At 40.1% G+C, this 19,800-nt stretch overlaps 2 long non-coding RNA genes across 6 annotated transcripts; one reads left to right on the top strand and one right to left on the bottom strand.

Annotated features, from left to right (window-relative positions):
* Window positions 1–16: 16 nt before the first annotated feature.
* On the bottom strand, window positions 17–2,100 carry LOC103848272. Of its 5 annotated transcripts, none has more exons than XR_001956930.2 (9): window positions 1,853–2,098; window positions 1,710–1,774; window positions 1,495–1,619; window positions 1,304–1,385; window positions 1,108–1,226; window positions 861–996; window positions 661–777; window positions 417–579; window positions 17–346 (listed from the first exon to the last, which is right to left on the bottom strand). It is a non-coding gene; the product is annotated as an uncharacterized LOC103848272 (long non-coding RNA). The 5 variants fall into 5 exon arrangements; XR_001956929.2 differs by having other exon boundaries at window positions 861–1,020; window positions 1,853–2,097; XR_004456517.1 differs by having other exon boundaries at window positions 861–1,226; window positions 1,495–1,591; window positions 1,853–2,100.
* A 10,121-nt stretch (window positions 2,101–12,221) lies between these two features.
* Window positions 12,222–19,258, top strand: LOC103848270. Its single transcript, XR_004456533.1, has 2 exons — window positions 12,222–17,032; window positions 17,264–19,258. It is a non-coding gene; the product is annotated as an uncharacterized LOC103848270 (long non-coding RNA).
* The last annotated feature ends 542 nt before the right edge of the window (window positions 19,259–19,800 follow it).

A 19,800-nucleotide genomic window follows, 5' to 3' on the forward strand; every position in this document is an offset into this window, starting at 1 on the left:
CTTTCATAATATGCAATATTCTGTAAATAATGCCTTTATTATATAAGATATTGGTCGTCTTCCTATTGAGAAGTAGTTTTCAAAAATAAAAGGAAAATAAACAAAGTTCAAAATAGGTAAAACATAGGAATTTAGAAAATTTAAAAGGGGGACATGCTGGACGGTTGATGGACTTGAGACGATCACTCACTGGGCGTTTGCAGCTTTTCTCTTTGCCTTCAAAACCTGTTGGACTTGATTCATCGCCTCCAATTTCTATCTTCGCTGCTGCAACTGTGTTGCTTACAGAAGTTGTTGGTTGTCGACCTTCCACTTCAACAACTGGAGTTTGGTTGATGAAGCAACTCTGAGACAGTTGTACGTGTCAATTTAAATTAGTTAGAAGAAATTTTTTTGGAAATCCTAAATTAATCAACCTCGGAGTGGGGGTCTAAGAAGCTATTGTCACTGACAATAGACACTGTGAAGGTACGGTAGTTCGGGTGAAATTGTATAGAGTAACACAGCTCTGAAAAACGTACTCCTTGCTAGCAAGCTCTTCAAGACATCTTGGTAGTTCCCGCCCCCACCGCCATTTATCTGTAGTAGGTTTGAGAGATATTTAGAGTGTTTTCTACAATTCTAATGTAGGTGAAATGAAGTGTAAAACTAAAAACGAACCTCCTCAAGAGCCAGAGCCGTTCCATGTTGCTTAGTGAGCTTGGTCATCTCCCCGTCGAAGACCACAAACGTAGCACTATGCCGTTGTCATTGTCAATTGATAGTTCGAGACGGTACCTGTTAAAAAGGTGGAAAATGTTAACGTATATCTAACTATAGGGTGTTCCCTTATATATGGGTTGAGTATGGTATCTTTATACCTGATCACCCCGGTATCATTGGGAGAAACATTTTTGTTGTGACAGAGAGAAGTGCCAGATTTGTCCGACTTACTGCTGCATCCGGTCCATGAGACGAACGACCAGCCAGTTTGGTGGAGGACCTCGACAAACCGAGCTTGCAAATAAAATCAGCTTGTGTCTTAACGACAATAAAAGAGTAACCATTTACTAATGATATTTTCAAGCTGAAAAAGAAATTTCAAAATATGTTGGAATCCTGTGTTACCTGCTCGTTAGAGATGGAAATGAAAGGGTGTAGATCTTGAATTGAGACATGTTCGTTCTTTTTTGATCTCGTCCATAGTATCAGCACACTGGAAAACTTCTCCTGCAGCACCTCCCAAGCTGTAGACAACATATATTATCAAACGATTAGTGACATTTATATTTGAGTTTAAGCACAACTCAGAATGAGTTGTAACCTTGTTGTGAACTCCTTAATGGCGGGAAGGCCAGTGTCAAAATAAAACTTGATTGCTAGTATGGAGATCAGATAGAGGTTATCTGCAGAATCAAGTGGGTTTCATAGACTATGGTATTAAGTAAAATATAAGTGAAATATATATGTATGAAAAGTACTGTGGTGAATAATTATAGATAAAGATGACCAGACCTCCAAATATATTTGTATTGACAGTTATGACCACCATGACAGACTGGGTCTTATCATCTGAGTTTAGGAGACTCCTAAACATTGCTGCTGCGTCATCCTATAAAGGCACATACCCCACCACCGTACTGTTACATGAGATTTGAAAAGTTATATCATATAGATGATGAACTACAGATAAGCACTTGGAAAAAAATGGGTGAGTTTTTTTGGCTTACGGGGTAATGAAAAAACTGACCACAATCCTACACGTTGTTCAGGTCAGACCCTTGGCCAACAACATCTGAAAGTTGATGAAGAGCTTTACGATTCTAAACCAAATATAAAGACATTAAGCTGGAATAGTAAATCTTAAAAATACCAGAGAGTTCTAAGTTAGTGTTTGTTCAAGAGATTGGAGATGGTCGAACTTCCAAGCATGTTCTGATGGAGGAAGGGGATTGTTCGTGTGTCAGATCGTGAAACGAAACAAAGAAGAGGAAGAGCAAAGGAACAGAACAAAGAAGACGAAGAGCAAAAGGGGTAACGAATCGATCTGGAAATTAGGGTTCGTAGAAATGAGAAAGGGAGAGATGAAGAGGCGAGGTATCCGATGTCCATCTCACGAATCTGATGGGCTACATGGGCCAATAATATAACACGACAGATAAAAAAAATCGGAAAGCCCAACTTAGGCAACCACTGATTACGTGGCAAAATATTGTATTATGATAGGTCGATTTAATTGTCCTACGTGGACATGCTGTATGTAGCTCATATATCCCTTTTAATATAGTATAGATTCCTTGATGTATAATCAACAGAAGCTATTGAATTCTCTATACAAGCTTCTCGCTCGAGACCGATCATATACAATTACACTCTTTGGTGCATCGGATGTATTATCCATCTACCATCACATTCTTTATTGGTGATTTCAATTCTCAGATCTTAGTCATTGTTAACATTTCAAGTTGTTCATATCTTTTGTTACTGTGATTTGGCTCCATATCTTTGTATGGGGTCATCGTTCCGTATGAAATCTGCTCATCAAGCGGATGTTGAAGGCAAGGGGATTCTATACAAAGATGATGATGAGCCAATTAAGCTGGTAGATCAGGATGATTCTTCTGTCATTAACGAATTTGGTCTCACTTTGATCGCCAAGATCCTTAACCCGAAAAAACAGAACGTGGAAAAGCTACTTTAAATGATGCCTTCTCAATGGGGTATGGCAGACTGAATCACGACTAATGATCTAAGGAATGAGAAGTTCTTGTTCAACTTCACGACTGAGGAGGATCTAAACTATGTTCTGAGGCAGGGCCCATTCCACTTTAACTTTTGCATGTTTGTGTTGGTTCGCTGGGAACCCATCGTTCATGATGATTACCCATGGATTATTCCATTTTGGTCCAGTTGATTGGTTTTCCTCTTCATCTGTGGAGAAACACAAACCTGAAAACTATAGGCAGAAGAATTGGCCATATTGACACTATGGAGTTAACAGAGGGCCGTATGCTCATAGATGTTGACTTAAGACGGCCATTAAAGTTTTCAAGGAAGGTTGAATATAAAACATAGGGATTAGGTTTGAGAACGTCTTGCGTTTCGCAACAACACGAAATTGATCTTTGTTCATGATAGGTGATTTTACTGAAATTACTGATCATAGCGAAAAGGAGGGAGGCATAAGGCGTTCTGATAGCTCCTTCTTGCATTTTAAGCAGATGCTGAGTGATTGTGGCATGCTGGAATTTCCATTTACTAGGAATATGCTTTCTTGGATTGGGAAAAGATAAGGAGGGACAACTGTTAGATGCCGATTGGATAAAGCAATGGGTAATGAGGATTGACATGGATGAATTTCCATTTATTGTGTATTAGAAACGACCTCACAATTCGATGCCTTACAGAGATGTGTCAGAAGCATCGTCTAGGATTTGTGTTTCTTTCTGATACGAAAAACAGGATGCTGCTGTTGCAAAACATTCAGTCCGACTTAGGATTTGATCACTTTTTTAGTGTTGAGCCACTTGATCTTTTATTTATGGATGATCTGCCTTCTGATGCAAATATAATGGAACATATTGCTAGTTGTCGAAAAGCTTTGAGCCAATGGAGGAGACAAAACAATGTGAATTCAGAAAAGCTAGGGGAGTAGCTTAAGATGAAGGTGGAGGATATATATTCGAATGATGATGCTACTTTCGAGAAAATAAAAGATGTTATAACGGAACTATCTACTGCTCTTAAGGCAGAATAGATGTTTTGGAAAAAGAAAAGTAGGGTTATATGGTTAAGGGAAGATGATAGGAACTCAAAATACTTCCACGCGCTAGTGAAGCAAAGAAGGGCAAGGAATAGGATCACACAACTCAAAGATGAAAATGGAAATGTGGTGGAGGACGAGGAAGGACTAGTAGCCATTGCTACTAGCTATTTTAGGCAAATATTTGAGTCTTCCAACCCGGAGGCTATAGCTGATGGATTAGCAGAGGTCTGAACAACGATTACTGGGGAAATAAATGAGGATCTTACAGCATCAGTAACTGAATGGGAGGTTAAACTAGCTGTTCGCTATGTACCCAGGAAAAGCCTCAGGGCCAGATGGAATAACAGCCCTATTCTACACGAAGTTTTGGGATATTGTCAAAAAAGACTTAACTCGTATGCCTAATCAGTTTCTTTTTGAAGGAACACTTGCGCATGTGGTAAATGAGACCAGTATCTGCTTAATCCCTAAGACGAGTAAGCCAAATGAGATGACACAGTTTAGACCTATCAGTCTATGCAATGTCACCTATTAAATAATATCTAAGGTCTTATGACAAAGATTGAAGAAGGTTCTTCCACAATGGATATCTGAAATCCAGTCAACCTTTGTTGTTGGAAGACAGATCATAGATAACATCGTGATAGCTCAGGAGATGTTCCACGCACTGAGAACCAAGCCAGGTGGAAGAGTTAATAGAATGACCATAAAAACGGATATGAGTAAAACATATGATAGGATGGAATGATCATTCATTAAGGCTGTCATGCGGAAGATGGGTTTTTCAGAGATATGGATTGACTGGATTATAAGATGCATCACCTCGGTCAAGTACAAATTTCTCATGAATGGAGAACCAAGAAAAAATACTGTCCATGAAGAGGTTTACGTCAAGAAGATCCTCTGTCTCCTTTCATATTAATTCTATGCACGGAAGCGCTTGTTAGCCTTCTTAATCATGCAGAGAACCAAGGGAAGATAACGAGGATGTGAGTCGCACGCGCTATGATGGGGTCGAAAACAATTATCTCGAAATCGACGTCCAAAAGTTTCGTTTTTGTACGAAAGATTTCTCGACACACTCTCGACAAAAGTTCCCGAGCAAAAGACTCGAGAGAAATGGATAACAGAACCAAACAAGCATTCCAACTCGCCGAACATGCTGTTCAACTCACCAAACACACTGAACACACTGTCCAACTCGTCGAACGGGGGAGTTGGACCGACCGCGCTGAACGGGCGAGTTGGACCTAACGCGCCGTCCAACTCGCTGAATGGGCTAGTTGGACCAACTCCTCCCGACTCGCCGTAAGGCGACGTGGACCGGACCTTATGCCTTCCGTTGAACCTCAACGGATCAATCCCTCGTTTCGTCTCTATCGGAGTTACCATTGGAGCTTTACAATAAGAACCGCGAAGACTCGTTTTTCCCAAATGAAGTTCATGGTTATCATATAAACGGAAACGGTTAACTTACCACCACAATTGTCTAAACTATACGAGAAGTGTGAACTTCCTCGTTAAATCGACATCGTATCAAGAAACTTTCTTTTGAAGAACTCGTAAAAATGTTTAAGTCGAAAAACGGCCCATTCCTGTTTGGGAGTATCTGCTGGTCCGAACATAGCCTTGCCGGAAAATCCACCGGGTTCTTCCTCCGACTATGGTCGGAGGGACCGCCGTTCTGCCTCAACTTCACACCGGAGCTGCTTTGCCGTCGCATATTGAAGCTGGTGTTGGATCTCTTGCGTTCGGGTTGTTCGGGCAACAGGGGAAATAACTACACCGAAGCAATCCACCACATCGTCAAATCTGTATACTTGGGAATCCTTGTATCAGATAACTGGTTCCTTGTACTATGCTTAGGGAGTTTTTCACAAGTCACACTTAGGCATCATTTACCACGTTTCTCAGGGGAATCCCTCAACGGAAGGTAAAAGGGGAAACCAAAAGCTATAACAACTTGACCGCCTAGTAAGAAGATAAGGTCCTCTCAGTTATGGCACACCGAAGACTTTCGGCTGCTGAGAAAGGAAAGGGCATGGAACTGGGAGAGCACCAACCTCCCCGTACAGCCCGCGTCAGAGTCCCACAAGCAGACAATACGGAACTACTGCGCAAACACTCTTTGACTCTTATAGGGAGAGTCACAAATAAATCAGTCCAAAAAGTATGGTCACTAATCCCTTTCTTCACAGTCTATATGAGAAAGCGGAAATCACCAGTCTCTCAGCTAGGATGCGTGTTCATGTCAATGGCTTACTACCATGGATCATTACCTCAATTGTTGAGTATCATAATGGTGATGAGGTCATAACAAGGTTGGCCTACGAACGCTTGGATAAGCATTGTACAAAATGCTTACGGCTAGACCACGAGCTGAAGGAATGCCTGGTGGTAAGAGCGGAAGCAAAAGCGCTAAAGGCTTCCCAAGAAGCCATTGAAGACAGACCCGCTTACAAATCAGTTCAGGAATCTGGGTCCATTAGAGGAGCATCTTTAGCATCGGCCCCTTACAATCAGAGGAGAGGAGAAGGGGAGATGAGAAGCCGGGGGCTTTCCAATTCTCAGCAATAAAAAATGCGCCTGAACAACCTAGAAGATACAACAACGAACCTCAACATAGGCAGCAACACAGAGAGTATAAACCGCAGTCCAAAACTTGGCAAGAAAGAGGAACAATGCGTAGGACATACAATTCTAGTGAGAAATCGAGACATGATAACATAAGATCATCTCGTCCCTCTCGCGAGCACTCTCACCCGTATCAAAGAAATCTCCCAGGCCCCCCTGCAAGAAGCAACTATCGAGAAGTTCAAGGACGGATACCAGAGGTGAGAGATTATGGGTCTAGTATCTCTAAGAACAATCCGGAAAATGATAAAAGGGGCTCCCCTTCTCGAAGATGATTTCCCAACAATTCCACATGAGACACTAAATGAAGCTAGAGTAGAAGTGGGTGATGTCATGCTCCAATATACCAAGTGTGCTGACCCTACTGAGCGAGAAGCGCGTAAAGAACGAGTGAGACAGGTTGAGGAAAGGGGTTAGATAGAAGATGCGGCTCTGCAACTAGCTAGATCCTCCCTATTGATGAACGTTGTAGAGCAGGAGGTAGCTCCTAAGGGTACCCCTAAGAGAGTTCCAGCTTCCCAAAGGCTAGGCCCCATCACCCATGATGAAACTGTTAGGCCAGAACATAGCATTTCTGAACATAACTCGAACTCCCGAGAAAGACTCCCTGATTCATCCCGACTGGGAGAAAGGAAGTCTCCTACAAGCCTGCCAAGAGGGCCAGTAACGTCAAGATTAGGACCAGTGGAAAGTCTGGTTAATGCTACACCCGTAGAGGAAGCTGCGATTGTTAAGAGGAGACCTGAACGTCCACCGGGAAGGAGAAAGGTAACAGCTAGCCCGAAACCAGTCCGGAGCACGGGAGCAAAGAAGAGGAAATCTGAAACTGCTCATTCTTGCAGGAAGCAATTGAATACGGAGGAAGTTCGAGCAGCAACAAAAAAGCCTCAAGAAATGCGAAGGGGGGAAACGTCAAGGCCAATGGCCTCAGGGAGAAATTCACATTCACCAGATCATGTACCCCTCAGCAGAACGTTCCTAAGCCTAGTATGAGGAATACGGATTTTCGAATCCCGTCCGGGGGAATCCCCGGACAGTTCGTCGTCTCAAGGAATTCTCTAATAATTTTCGGCCTGACATTTTGTTCCTATGTGAGACCAAAAATCCTGATGAAGTGGTACGTCAAAAGTGTGATCAGCTTAGATACGAGGATCATCACCTCGTCACTCCGACAGGCCAAAGAGTGGGAGGGCTGGCTCTTTTTTGGAATCAACCTTTGAAACTCTCGGTGTTGTCTTCTAACGCAGATGTAATAGATACAATGATTGAGCATGAAGGAAATTCATTTTATGGTAGTTTCGTAAATGCCAGCACAAACAAAACTAAACAAAACCAACTGTGGGACTCTCTCCTTGTGACCGCAGAGACTAGATATGAGCCATGGTTTGTGACTGCGGATTTCAATGATATACTTAACAGCGAAGAGAAGACAGGAGGTACGGACAGATCAGAAGGATCTTTTTCTGACCTTCGTACTTTCTTCTCGGAAGGTGACCTCTATGATCTTCACCACAAGGGTGATCCACTGTCATGGAGAGGACAGAGAGGAACCCATCTTGTTCGGTGTAGACTGGATCGGGCTGTGGCAAATAGTTCTTGGGCGGAAAACTACCGGCACGATGCCAATATCTTGAGTATGAAGGATCAGATCATAAACCATTAATGTCCTTCATAGACCCGACAATAATGAAACGTAAGGGACGAAGCTAAGCAAGTCATCCGGGACTCTTGGGCACAAGGTTCAGATGCGCTCGTCATGGAAAAATTAGCGTCCACAAGGCGAGCAATATCAGAATGGAATAGATCGCAACAACATAACAGCAAAGTTCTCATCAAACAGCTGAAGGGTGAACTAAAAGATGCGATGATCAGTACTCGCAATGATACGGCGTTGATCCATGATATTAACGGCAAACTCAACTGTGCATATCTGGCGGAGGAAGCTTTTTGGAAACAACGGAGTCGCTTGCTCTGGCTTCAACTTGGGGACATGAACTCAGGTTTCTTCCATGCGACAACAAAGAATAGACGCCGGGCAAACCCGTTTTCGGTTCTAGAAAATAGTGAGGGGAATGTGGTGTATAAGGAAGAGGAGATTTCAACGACCGTGGTCGACTACTTCGAAAAAGATTTATTCCACTGAGCCTGGAGATAGAGAGGACACGGTCCGATACGCCTTATGCCCGATCATCACTCCGGAGAATAATGAAACATTAATAGCAATCCCCTCAGCCTTTGAGATAAAGGAAGCAGTAATGGCAGTAAAGGGGGAGAAAGCACCGGGGCCGGATTGGTACAGAACTCTTTTCGGACAAGGATTCTCCCTAGAGGAATTAACGCGACTCATGTCTGCCTCATACCAAAGCTCAAGAGCCCGCAACATATCTGATATCTCTCAAATAAGAGTTCGAGTTGTAGTACTTAGTGATTGAATTCACTGGGAGCTAGGGAACCAATTAAATCTAACCAGTTTGATTAAGCAAGGCTAATAGGTTTAAAGCAGTAAATAAATATATGGAAAGCAGTAAACAGTAAACAAGTTGAACAATACAATTGTTCAGCTTGGCAGAGATTTGTTTGATGGAAAGATGGTTGCTAGATCTAGGGTTTCTATTCAGGTGTTGGAGATTATAATCTTATAGATGCCTAACAGTTGCATGCATGATATATTAGAGCTCAACTCCTTAATCATAGTGATCAGCGATGGCAATATTTCACTGGTTAACTAAGTAGATCTTGAATCTCAACGGTTAGTCTTTTGATCACAAGAAAGTGTTGATCGATGATCCTATAGGGATATCGATCGATACACTTTTCGCAATATCGATCGATTATCAGAAGACAATATCGATCGATGCTTCTAGCTAAGCCCTAGGCGCAGGTTGATAATGCTCACTAGTCTCCTAGATCAGCGATTAGCCTTTTTCTAGCAGTCCTAGTATGATAGACTAGATTCAAGACAGAATGTTCAAGGATGCTTGACACATGCAAATTCCTAGGTTCATGTTCTAGTTAGCAAGGCTAAAACAAGCAGAAAGAAAAATCTATCAACGAATACCACAACTTAGCAAATCTATAGTTGGGGCTAATTCCTCTAACCTATTTGAACCCTAAACCTAACAGATGGATCTATTCAGACATGAAGTTTGTCACAGAAATCATAGATGGATAACATAAAATATAAATAAAACCAAAACAATGGAGTTCCAGGAGAACTCTGAAGGAGTTCCTCCTCTCTCTCCTAACTAAGAACAAGAATCAAAGAAAGCTTAGATAGCGTGTAGCCGTCAACAATGGCTTAGAAATAACATAAATAGGATTTCTGGTCGTCCAAGGGTATTCTGGTAATTTGAGGTTGCTTCTGGGCTTCAGTCGGTCATAAAATATGCTCGGCCCGCATTCTGGAATCCATATCGATCGATTTCAAGAGTTCTGCATCGATCGACAAACGTTCCTCTTCTCAACAGCTTTCTCTCGCGAGGTAGACTGACCACTCTTCAGTAAAACGGGCATAACCTCTGTTACAGGATGCTGATTGACCTCAAACCAGTGGCATTAGAAAGCTAACGAAAAACTATATGTTGTGTCAAAAGATGAGCTCAATTTAATGGTCGGAAGATCTCCATCCATAGTTAGACATCGGACGCGTCTGTACAGTTTTGCACCTCAAAAGACTCCAAAATCACCATATATCTCCAGAACGTACCTGAACCTGTAAATACTCTAGATAGACTCTATATAGTAGTATATATATATTAAAACACTTATAGACCATGGCTAAAAGTTGGTTAAATACATAGTCTATCAACTCCCCAGACTTAACCTTTTGCTTGTCCTCAAGCAAAACAAACGGGCAGTCTCTCTGAAAGAGGTTTGAAAACAGCAGAGAATCACATGATTTAAAACTTAGAATCATCATCTCTACAATATTGCGATTTACATCTAAAAATTCCTAATCATAAAAGCACATTATACTATATCCTAGCTTAGCAACCAAATTCACCTAGCCAACAACTTAGCAAATCTTGTCTGACATTCCCCTCTACCAACCTTATTTCTTAACATAAATAAAAGTGCATGCTTTACCTTGGAAATATCGATCACATGATGCTAGGATTTTCAAACAAGTATATGGATCTGCAGGTAAAAGTTAGTTCCTATCTTTTCTCTCTATTAATTTCTCTCTTTAGTCATAGTCTGGTTATATTGCAAGATCATTGACCAAGATTGGACAGGCTTCCATGAATCAAGCCTTAATGGTGGTTGTCACCAAATCATGTTCACTTCTTTTTTACCTATATCCAAAAATTCATATGAATCGAACCTTCATGATTGCCGCCACCAAGTCCCGTTCGAATTCTTTTTTGTTGGAATCCTTATGAACCAAGCCTTAATGGTTGTAGCCACCAAATCATGTTCGGATTCCACTTAACTAACACATATTATATATATATATTTTTTTCTTTTCTTTTCTTTTTTTCTTTTTTTTTTTTTTTTTTTTGTTTTTTTTTTGAAAATAAATATCTCTACCTATAAATCTAGGGTCGAACTAGAGAGAGAAAAGGTGATAAATCTACACAAGGCTTTACCTTCCAGACTTGTTTGAAGAATCCGATCCCATGTATACCAAGTCCCAAGACAAGCAGTTGTGTCAGGTGTAGTGTTGGAGGTTAGCTTTGGTTCCTTCAAACAATCTCAGCAAGTGTGAATAGTTGACAGGTTGATCCACTTTAGTATATTTAGTACTATCTGCAATCAATATGTCTAGAATGATGCTAAAAAGTGGTTAGCTAATAAGTAAAAATCTAATAAGTTCATTATCCCCTTCTTGACTTAATAAAATCTTTTGAAAACATTTTGATAAGACTCATGAACACACTAATATCAGTAAACATCCCCCCAAACTTAAATTACACTGTCCTGAGTGTATATCTAGTCGGAGTTATGGTAATAATTAATCATAAGTACATATTTTAACAAGTAAGAACGATGACCTGCTCAGTGTCGATCGAGACAACGAAGTGACAATCGATCGTTGTTGATGAAGCGCTGTCGACTGATAGCGACATGGTCTCATTGGTCGATGGCTAAAGCAATCATTCGACACAATGAAGAGACAATCGATCGTTGGATCTGAAGTGATGTCGATCGATATCGAGCTGGTCTCATCGGTCGATGTACTGAGCATTCGTCCACTGGGATCTGTTTTTTTTTAATATATATATATCTACCTGAAACACAATATTAGTTGAACCTCTCCTAGACTTAAATAACACTATCTCCAGTGTTACACAGTCTAAGATTGGTGGGGAAATAAATCATAAAGATAATATTTAGCAAGGAAAAACAGTATACCTAATTTTGATATAAGTGTCGACCAACACATTTAAGTGGCGATCAATACTGTTGAAGCTCTGTCAATGGACACATTTAAGTGGCGATCGATCGATGCTAGTGATGCTTTGTCGATCGATGTTGCGCAACCATCGTCGATCCTCTTGCAAACTCATCTTCCTCGGATCTTTTCCTTTTACCTAACATAAATAAAACACTACAGTTAGTAATAGATAACTAATAAAACCAATTCAATATTTTTTCCGATGAACAGTGACTGCTGCAGTTAGGGGTGTTCAATCCAGATATCGGTTCGGTATTTTTGGTTTTTTGGTATTTCGGTTAATAAAATATAACTAGCATTCTAAATCCATATTTACTTTGGTTCGGTTCGGTTTATATGCCATCGGTTTTTGGTTTATTCGGTTTTATACCAAAACATAATTATTTAGTTTGAGAACATATTATATAAATTTTAGAGTCATATTGTCATCGCAGTCATTTATTAAAAAGATATTATATTTTTAAATAAAACAAAAAAAAATAAAAACGCTTATACCTTCGGATGAAATAATCAAATATATAATTAAAATCAAAACTCAAAATTTTGAAAATAAAAATAAAAAACAAAATAGAAGTATGAACGAAAAGTTTTTCCACTCTTTCATATTTAGTGTTCATCAAAGTCATGCTTCTTCGAGTGAAACTTTGTTCGTTTATAAATAAGAAAAAAGTTGTGAAGATTTTTTTCTAGTTATTATCCATCAAATTTATAACTTTCACTTCAATTTAATCAATACTAAAAGAAAGCAAAATGATTGAAAGAAGAAGACTAGAAAATAAAAAGCCTCAGTTGGTATGAATTGTTATTTAATTATATTTTAAGTGTTTTTCAAATTATGATTCTTTATTAATATAAAAAATATGGTAATAATTATTAACAAAATAATAACTTATATAACAAATAGATTTTCATGTGATGTTTTAAAATATGTACATATTTACATGTTTTTACTTTTGATCGGTTTTATTCGGTTTATTCGGTTTAATCGGTTATAAACCAAACCATATTCAAATCCTACGGTTTTTATAAAATCATATCCATTCGGTTTATATGGTATATACCAAAACCACACGATATTGTCTATTTGGATCTGGTTTGGTTTGGTACGGTTTGGTTTTACCATATTGGACATGTCTAGCTGCAGTGCCGCTGCTACAGTAACTCCCGATTTTCTGCTACAGTGTCGATCGATTTATTTGCTATAGTGTCGATCGATGCTACAGTGCCTTTTCTACAGTGCGGTTGCTACAGTACCGTTGTGACTGTTCATATGGTTTTTTTTTTTAAAACATGAAATCATTAGAAAACAAAGAATCAATAATAAATGAAAAAAAAATTAAATTTAAAACAAACCTAATAGTGGGTTGCCTCCCACTCAGCGCTTTGTTATAGTCATTTAGCTTGACTTTGGAGATCTGATTTAGTCCGGATGAAAATGAGAACGAAACCATATGAACAGCTTCTTCTGTCCAGATAGGTGGTCTTTGATGTTTAGGGACATCAAGGTGTGAGGCCTTAGACATGTACATCCTTTCCTCAATTGGTTCCATCTCAATTATGCAACCTGGCGGAACGTCTAGCATTGAGAATCGATCGATATTAAGTGGGTGGTGTTGTTTTTCACTGGATGAACAGTGTCGAGGTGAACAGTGTTCGAATGAACAGTGCCCGGATGAACAGTGTCATGATGAACAGTGTTCACATGAACAGTATCGATCGACGCGGAATGATTAGTATCGATCAACACAGGATGAATAGTGTCGATCGACGGGAGATGAACAACGTTGATCGACGTGGGATGAATAGTGTCGAGATGAACAATACCTCGACGAACAGTACTTCGATGAACAGTACCGGAGTGGACAGTACCGTGATGAATAGTACTGGAGTGAACAGTATCGTGATGAACAATGTTGTCCGACACAAGTTGAATAGTGTCGTACGATACTTGGTTCACGATACCATTCATCTAAGCAGTGTCGATCGACGTCAGGTGAGCAATGTCGATCGACGTCAGGTGAGCAATGTCGATCGACGTCAGGTGAGCAATGTCGATCGACGTTAGGATTTCTACGCTGCCAATCGATTTCTTGGAGGGTGTCGACTGCCCTCTTAGACTTATGGATTACGCGTTCCAAATCCAGTAGCTCTGCTAGTAAGAGCTCTATCCCCTTTATTTCTTCTGGTGCTCATATGGATGTACCTGAAACAAGAGAAAATTTTTTATCAGTTTTTTTGAACAATAGTAAAACCTAAATTAAATCTAACTAAACAAGATCTAATGGCGATCAAAACTCCCCGGCAACGGGGCCAAATTTGATATCACTCAAATTACCCTAAGGAGTGATTTATACTCTCTCAAATAAGAGGTCGAGTTGTAGTACTTAGGAATCAAATTCACAGGGAGCTAGATCTAATCAGTTTGATTAAGTAAGGTTAATAAGTTTAAAGCAGTAAACAGTAAACAAGTTGAACAATACAATTGTTCAGATTGGCAGGCATTTGTTTGATGGAATGATGGTTGCTAGATCTAGGGTTTTTATTCAGGTGTTGGAGATTATAATCCTATAGATGCCTAACATTTACATGCATGATATATTAGAGCTCAATTCCTTAATCACAGTGATCAGCGATGGCAATGTTTCACTGGTAAACTAACTAGATCTTGGATCTCAACGGTTAGTCTTTTGATCACAAGAAAGTGTCGATCGATGATCCTACAGAGATATCGATCGATACACCTTTTGCAATAACGATCGATTATTAGAAGACAATATTGATCGATGCTTTTAGCTAAGCCCTAGGCGCAGGCTGATAATGCTCACTAGTCTCCTAGATCAGCGGTTAGCCTTTTTCTAGCACTCCTAGTATGATTGACTAGATTCAGGACAGGATGATCAAGGATGCTTGACACATGCAAATTCCTAGGTTCATGTTCTAGTTAACAAGGCTAAAACAAGCAGTAAAAAAAAAATCTAATAATGAATACCACAACTTAGCAAATTTATAGTTGGGGCTAATCCCTCTAATCTATTTGAACCCTAAACCTAACAGGTGGATCTATTCAGACATAAAGTTTGTCACAGAAATCATAGATGAATAACATAAAATATAAATAAAACCAAAACAATGGAGTTCCAGGAGGACTCTGAAGGAGTTCATCCTTTCTCTCCTAACTAAGAACAAGAATCAAAGAAAGCTTAGATAGGGTGTAGCCGTCAACAATGGCTTAGAAATAACATAAATAGGGTTTCTGGTCGTCCAAGGGTATTCTGGTAATTTGGGATTTCTTATGTGCTTCAGTCGGTCATAAAATATGCTCGGCCCGCATTCTGGCATCCATACCGATCGATGTCAAGAGATCTGCATCGATCGACATATGTTCCTCTTCTCGACAGCTTTCTCTTGCGAGGCAGACTGACCACTCTTCAGTAAAATGGACATAACGTTTGCTACATGATGCGGATTGACCTCAAACCGGTGGCATTGGAAAGCTAACTCAAATATATATTTTGTGTCAAAATTTGAGCTCAATCTAACGGTCGGAAGGCTCCATCCATGGCTAGACATCGGACACGTTTGTGCAGTTCTGCACCTCAAAAGACTCCAAAATAACCATATTTCCCCAGAACGTACCTGAACCTGTAAATACTCTAAATATACTTTTTATATAGTAGTAAATATATATATTAAAACACTTATAGACCATGGCTAAAAGTGGGTAAAATCCATGGTCTATCAGTATCTCAGAGTATAGACCAATTGCCTTGTGCAATGTCTACTACAAGATATATTCCAAGATTCTCCAACATTGCCTACAACCACTTCTGGAGAAGATTATTTCTGAAAATCAATCCTCCTTCGTCCCAGGAAGAGCGATCAGGGATAATATCCTTATCCCCCACGAAGTTCTCCACACTCTAAAGACGTCAAAGGCTGAGCAAAGAGTGTCGATGGCGGTAAAGACGAATATGAGTAAAGCCTACGATAGACTTGAATGAGACTTTATTTCTCATGTGCTTGAGAGACTCGGATTTAGCCATACCTGGATTGGCTTGATCATGCAGTGTATCTCAACAGTTACATACACCTTCCTCATTAATGGTTCGCCTAGAGGATTGGTTACACCGAGCAGAGGGATCCACCAAGGCGACCCCCTCTCTCCCTATATAATTATCTTGTGTAGTGAAGTGCTCTCGGGTCTTTGTGACAGAGCACAAGAGGAAGGTGATACAACTCAAATTACCCTAAGGAGTGATTTATACTATCTCAAATAAGAGGTCGAGTTGTAGTACTTAAGGATCGAATTCACAGGAAGCTATGGAACCTAAGAAGTCTAATATGATTTGTTAAGCTAGATGGTTTAAGAGATTTAAAAGTAAATTGCAGTTTTATATTGAACAAGTGTTTGTTCAATAGATTGATTGAGGTTTTGGTGCTTAAAAAGGAAATAGTTAGACTTATGATTTTGATTCAGGAAACTTGGGATTATAATCCTACAGATTCCCAATGAGTTGCATGCATGATAATGTAAAGCTCAACTACTTAGTTAAAAATAATAATAATAATAAATAATTTAAGGAGCTGCTTGGAAAGGCAAGACGTGTTACAAAATTGCGGAATTAACGGTACAGAATCAAGACGAGGATTTGGAAGAATAAAAAGGGTTTGGTCAGCTTCCGGAATCAGAAAGTCAAGCCACATCGGTTAATCACTGTGAGTCACGGTTAATTGTTTGTTAACAAATTTTTAATGCAGGTTCCTGACATCAGAGACGGTTTCCGAGCTAGGATAGTTGGACCGGGCTAGGTGTCAGTTTGTGGATCCGAGGCTTGAGACGATGTCTAGGCTAAGTGGATAGCAAGACTAGTCTAAGCACCCGGATTATTACGATTGTGTAATTATTATATGTTATTATAGTGGGTACCTCGTGTTGGTACTGTTGTGTGAGAACCTCGTGGTGGTTCTAGTAGTAGTTTGCAGGTCATTGCTTCCTCAAATGGTACCACTAAGCCGGTCGTGGTCCGGACAGTGGTGGGCTCGGTTTAACTTGGCTTGATCACCAAGGCCGAGTGTCACATGTGGATGTGACAGCCCCCGGTGAGTCCGATAGAGGACCGGGGCACGGCGATTCCGATTGAGGACCGTGACCAGGCGATTCCCGAGCGCCTACGCCTGTGTGGTGTAATAGTAAAGGGATTGCCGGTGTCCCTTATGTGGAGGAAGAATGATTCTGTTGGGCCCTAGGAGTACATGTATATGGTTTATTGAAATGACACTCATAAAGAGTGTTTTCATTTAATATGGTTTAAAGCTTTATTGCTTAAATCAGTATTGCTTTATGATCTTGAATACTGATTGTTGAACTACCCGTCTTGCTTGTGTTTGGGGTTGGGTTTAGAATGACGGGTAGTTATATATGCTAGATAGGGAACCCTGGCTCACTGAGTGAAACTAGTTCACTCACTCCTCACATCCTTTTGCAGGTGACCAGTAGAAAAGACCGTAGCACTCGCGGAACTGTAGGAGCTGGTGTAGATTGGACATCTTTTGCTAAAGACTCGTTTTCAAGATATATGAATGTATGTTTTACTTTCGACTGCGTCCATGGACCATATGTATAATATTTTGGGCTCGTGAACTTCATGTTTTATATATATGGAATAAAGTATGTTTAATATTCGTGACGTGTTGAGTCTGATATTAGGTTACTCCAACCTAACACAACTCTATGACTCGGTACGGGTTGCAAAGCCTCATGCCGAAGATTAGAGGAAACGAGTTTTGAATGGATATTCTGGGTTACAGAATTATGTTTTGTGACTTGGAAAGTCTATTCTAAACCCGTTGTGACACTTCCGGACTTAGCAGAGGAAGGTCGTTCGGGCATGTTCTTATTTGATTGTTGCCCGACTGACTGACCAATGTTTAAAATGGTTCGGGGGTGTTACACAAGTGGTTCAGATAGGAGACACTATTAAAAGGCAGGAGGCTTTCATGAAAGGTAAAGGGGAGGAATCTTGAAGCACCACGTGAATGCCATCATGGATGATGATTTCTGGCAAGTGGTTAAGGAGGAGAAGCTTCAAGAGGGAGATTTCCAGGTTGAAAGCTCCATGAGTTTCGGCGGTTCACATTGGTGTAAGCCGATGCCAAGCTACAAACATCGACTGACGGAGACAGACAAACATCGATTGACATCAGGTTCTCCACATCGATCGATTGAGGAAGTTGCATCATGTGCAACCGTGAGAATTATGACTCACGAGGAGTTCGCAGCTAAACACCCTCATCCACGAAAATCCTTACGCATCAAGAAGTCGGACATCTATCGACACCAAGAGTCAGCCGCGATCGACAGCCAGACTCAACTGACGATTGATACAACTCACCCAGCGTAAATCGATGACCACCTCTGACCTACCGAGTGCAGTTACCAAAGATAGATGTAGCACGCCTGAATGCACTAAGAAATACATTTCAACCTTCAGAACATATTGCAGACAACTTTGATCAACATTCAGATGATGCACCAGAGCCTATGCAAGTTTATCAGACTTCTGAGAGGAGAACCTTGAGGAGAAGAAAGGAAAAGGTTCCTAAGCATCTCAAAAGAGGAGTAAATGAGATGGAGATGGAAAGCTTCACAAAGCCATTTGAGGAGGCTTACTTTACCCACAGGTTGTAGATGTTCTTCAGAGAAATCAAGGAGACTGAACATGACATATATAGGATATTCAACCAGGTTAGAGAAAAGATGAAGCGGAGGATTAAACTGAAGAAGACGAGGGATCCTGAGAAATTTATATGCCATGTTGTTTGAAGGGCATTGAATTTCCATGTGTGTCGTGAGACACAGTATAATAACCCTCACGAGCAGATAGAATATTGGTCGAGAAAATTCTTTCAGATCAATTTGAAGATTGATCGATCAGAATTTAAATAAAAATCGACACGGTGAATTAATCTCTCGACGGGCTGTCTTTTGGTCGAAAAACCATCTCTTGAAGGTTCTGGTCGAGTGTTAATTATTATTGTCGATTTTTATTCATGCTAGGCGAGTTTATTCAGAGCAGGATGAGATTCGAATGATAAAAAATATTTAGTCGAAACAGTCATAAAAATATCGACAAAACTTAAAATTATTTCTGAACAGTCACATGCCTTGCCCCTTCTAGCCTACTTGCTTTCTCAGTAATTAGGTCACATGACATGTACCTACTTGCTTACCTGCTTGCTCATTAGAAGTCACATGCTGGTCACAAGCTGTTTGCTTCAGCTGCTTGCAGCTTTCTTCTAGTAAGGGAAAGGTGAACTGCTTGTGCTGAAGCTGGTTGCCACATGTTTCTCCAAACTACCACTTTGTGTAAAGAGAAAACCCTGAGCTGAAGCAACCCCATATGGTATAAAACATCTTCTTCTCTCCTCTGGACGTCCTGTTACTGCAAGAAAAACCAGAGAAAAATTCAGAGAGAAAGAGAGAAAGAAGAGATAAAAATCTGTGAGAAAAATTAGTTGAAAAATTTAGAAAAAAATCAGGGAAGAGAGGTGAGCTTGGACGATCCTTTCTCACCATCCTGTGACTTTATCCAGTGTGTTCTGGTGTGGTTAAGAGCTGAAAGTTTGGTGTCCAAGAGTTTAGAATCACCCAAGTTCTTTAGCCTTGGATTTTATCGGTAAGAACATATGGGTTTGATGAGATCAGTTTTGCTTGACATTCAGTTCTTGTTAGGTAACCAAAACGATTTGGTCTGTTTCTGATCTTGAACCTATCATGGGTATATTGTCCTGATCAGGTTAGACGTGTGTTCAGCTTGAAGTTTATATCAACCTAGTTCATCTTAAAGCTTGAGGAAATCGGTAAGCCATAGCTACTAGTTCAGAGAAGTTTTGTTTGGAACAAGTGGACTGATTTGTTAAGCTTCCTGTTCTGATTTGTTTTTAAACTTGTATGTAGATTGATTTTGGTTCAGTTATGTCTCTTAGATATTTTTTTTAAAGGCTTAGCTAAACTGAATTATCC

The sequence above is a fragment of the Brassica rapa genome, chromosome A03 (assembly GCF_000309985.2).
Source record: "Brassica rapa cultivar Chiifu-401-42 chromosome A03, CAAS_Brap_v3.01, whole genome shotgun sequence".
NCBI lineage: Eukaryota > Viridiplantae > Streptophyta > Magnoliopsida > Brassicales > Brassicaceae > Brassica > Brassica rapa.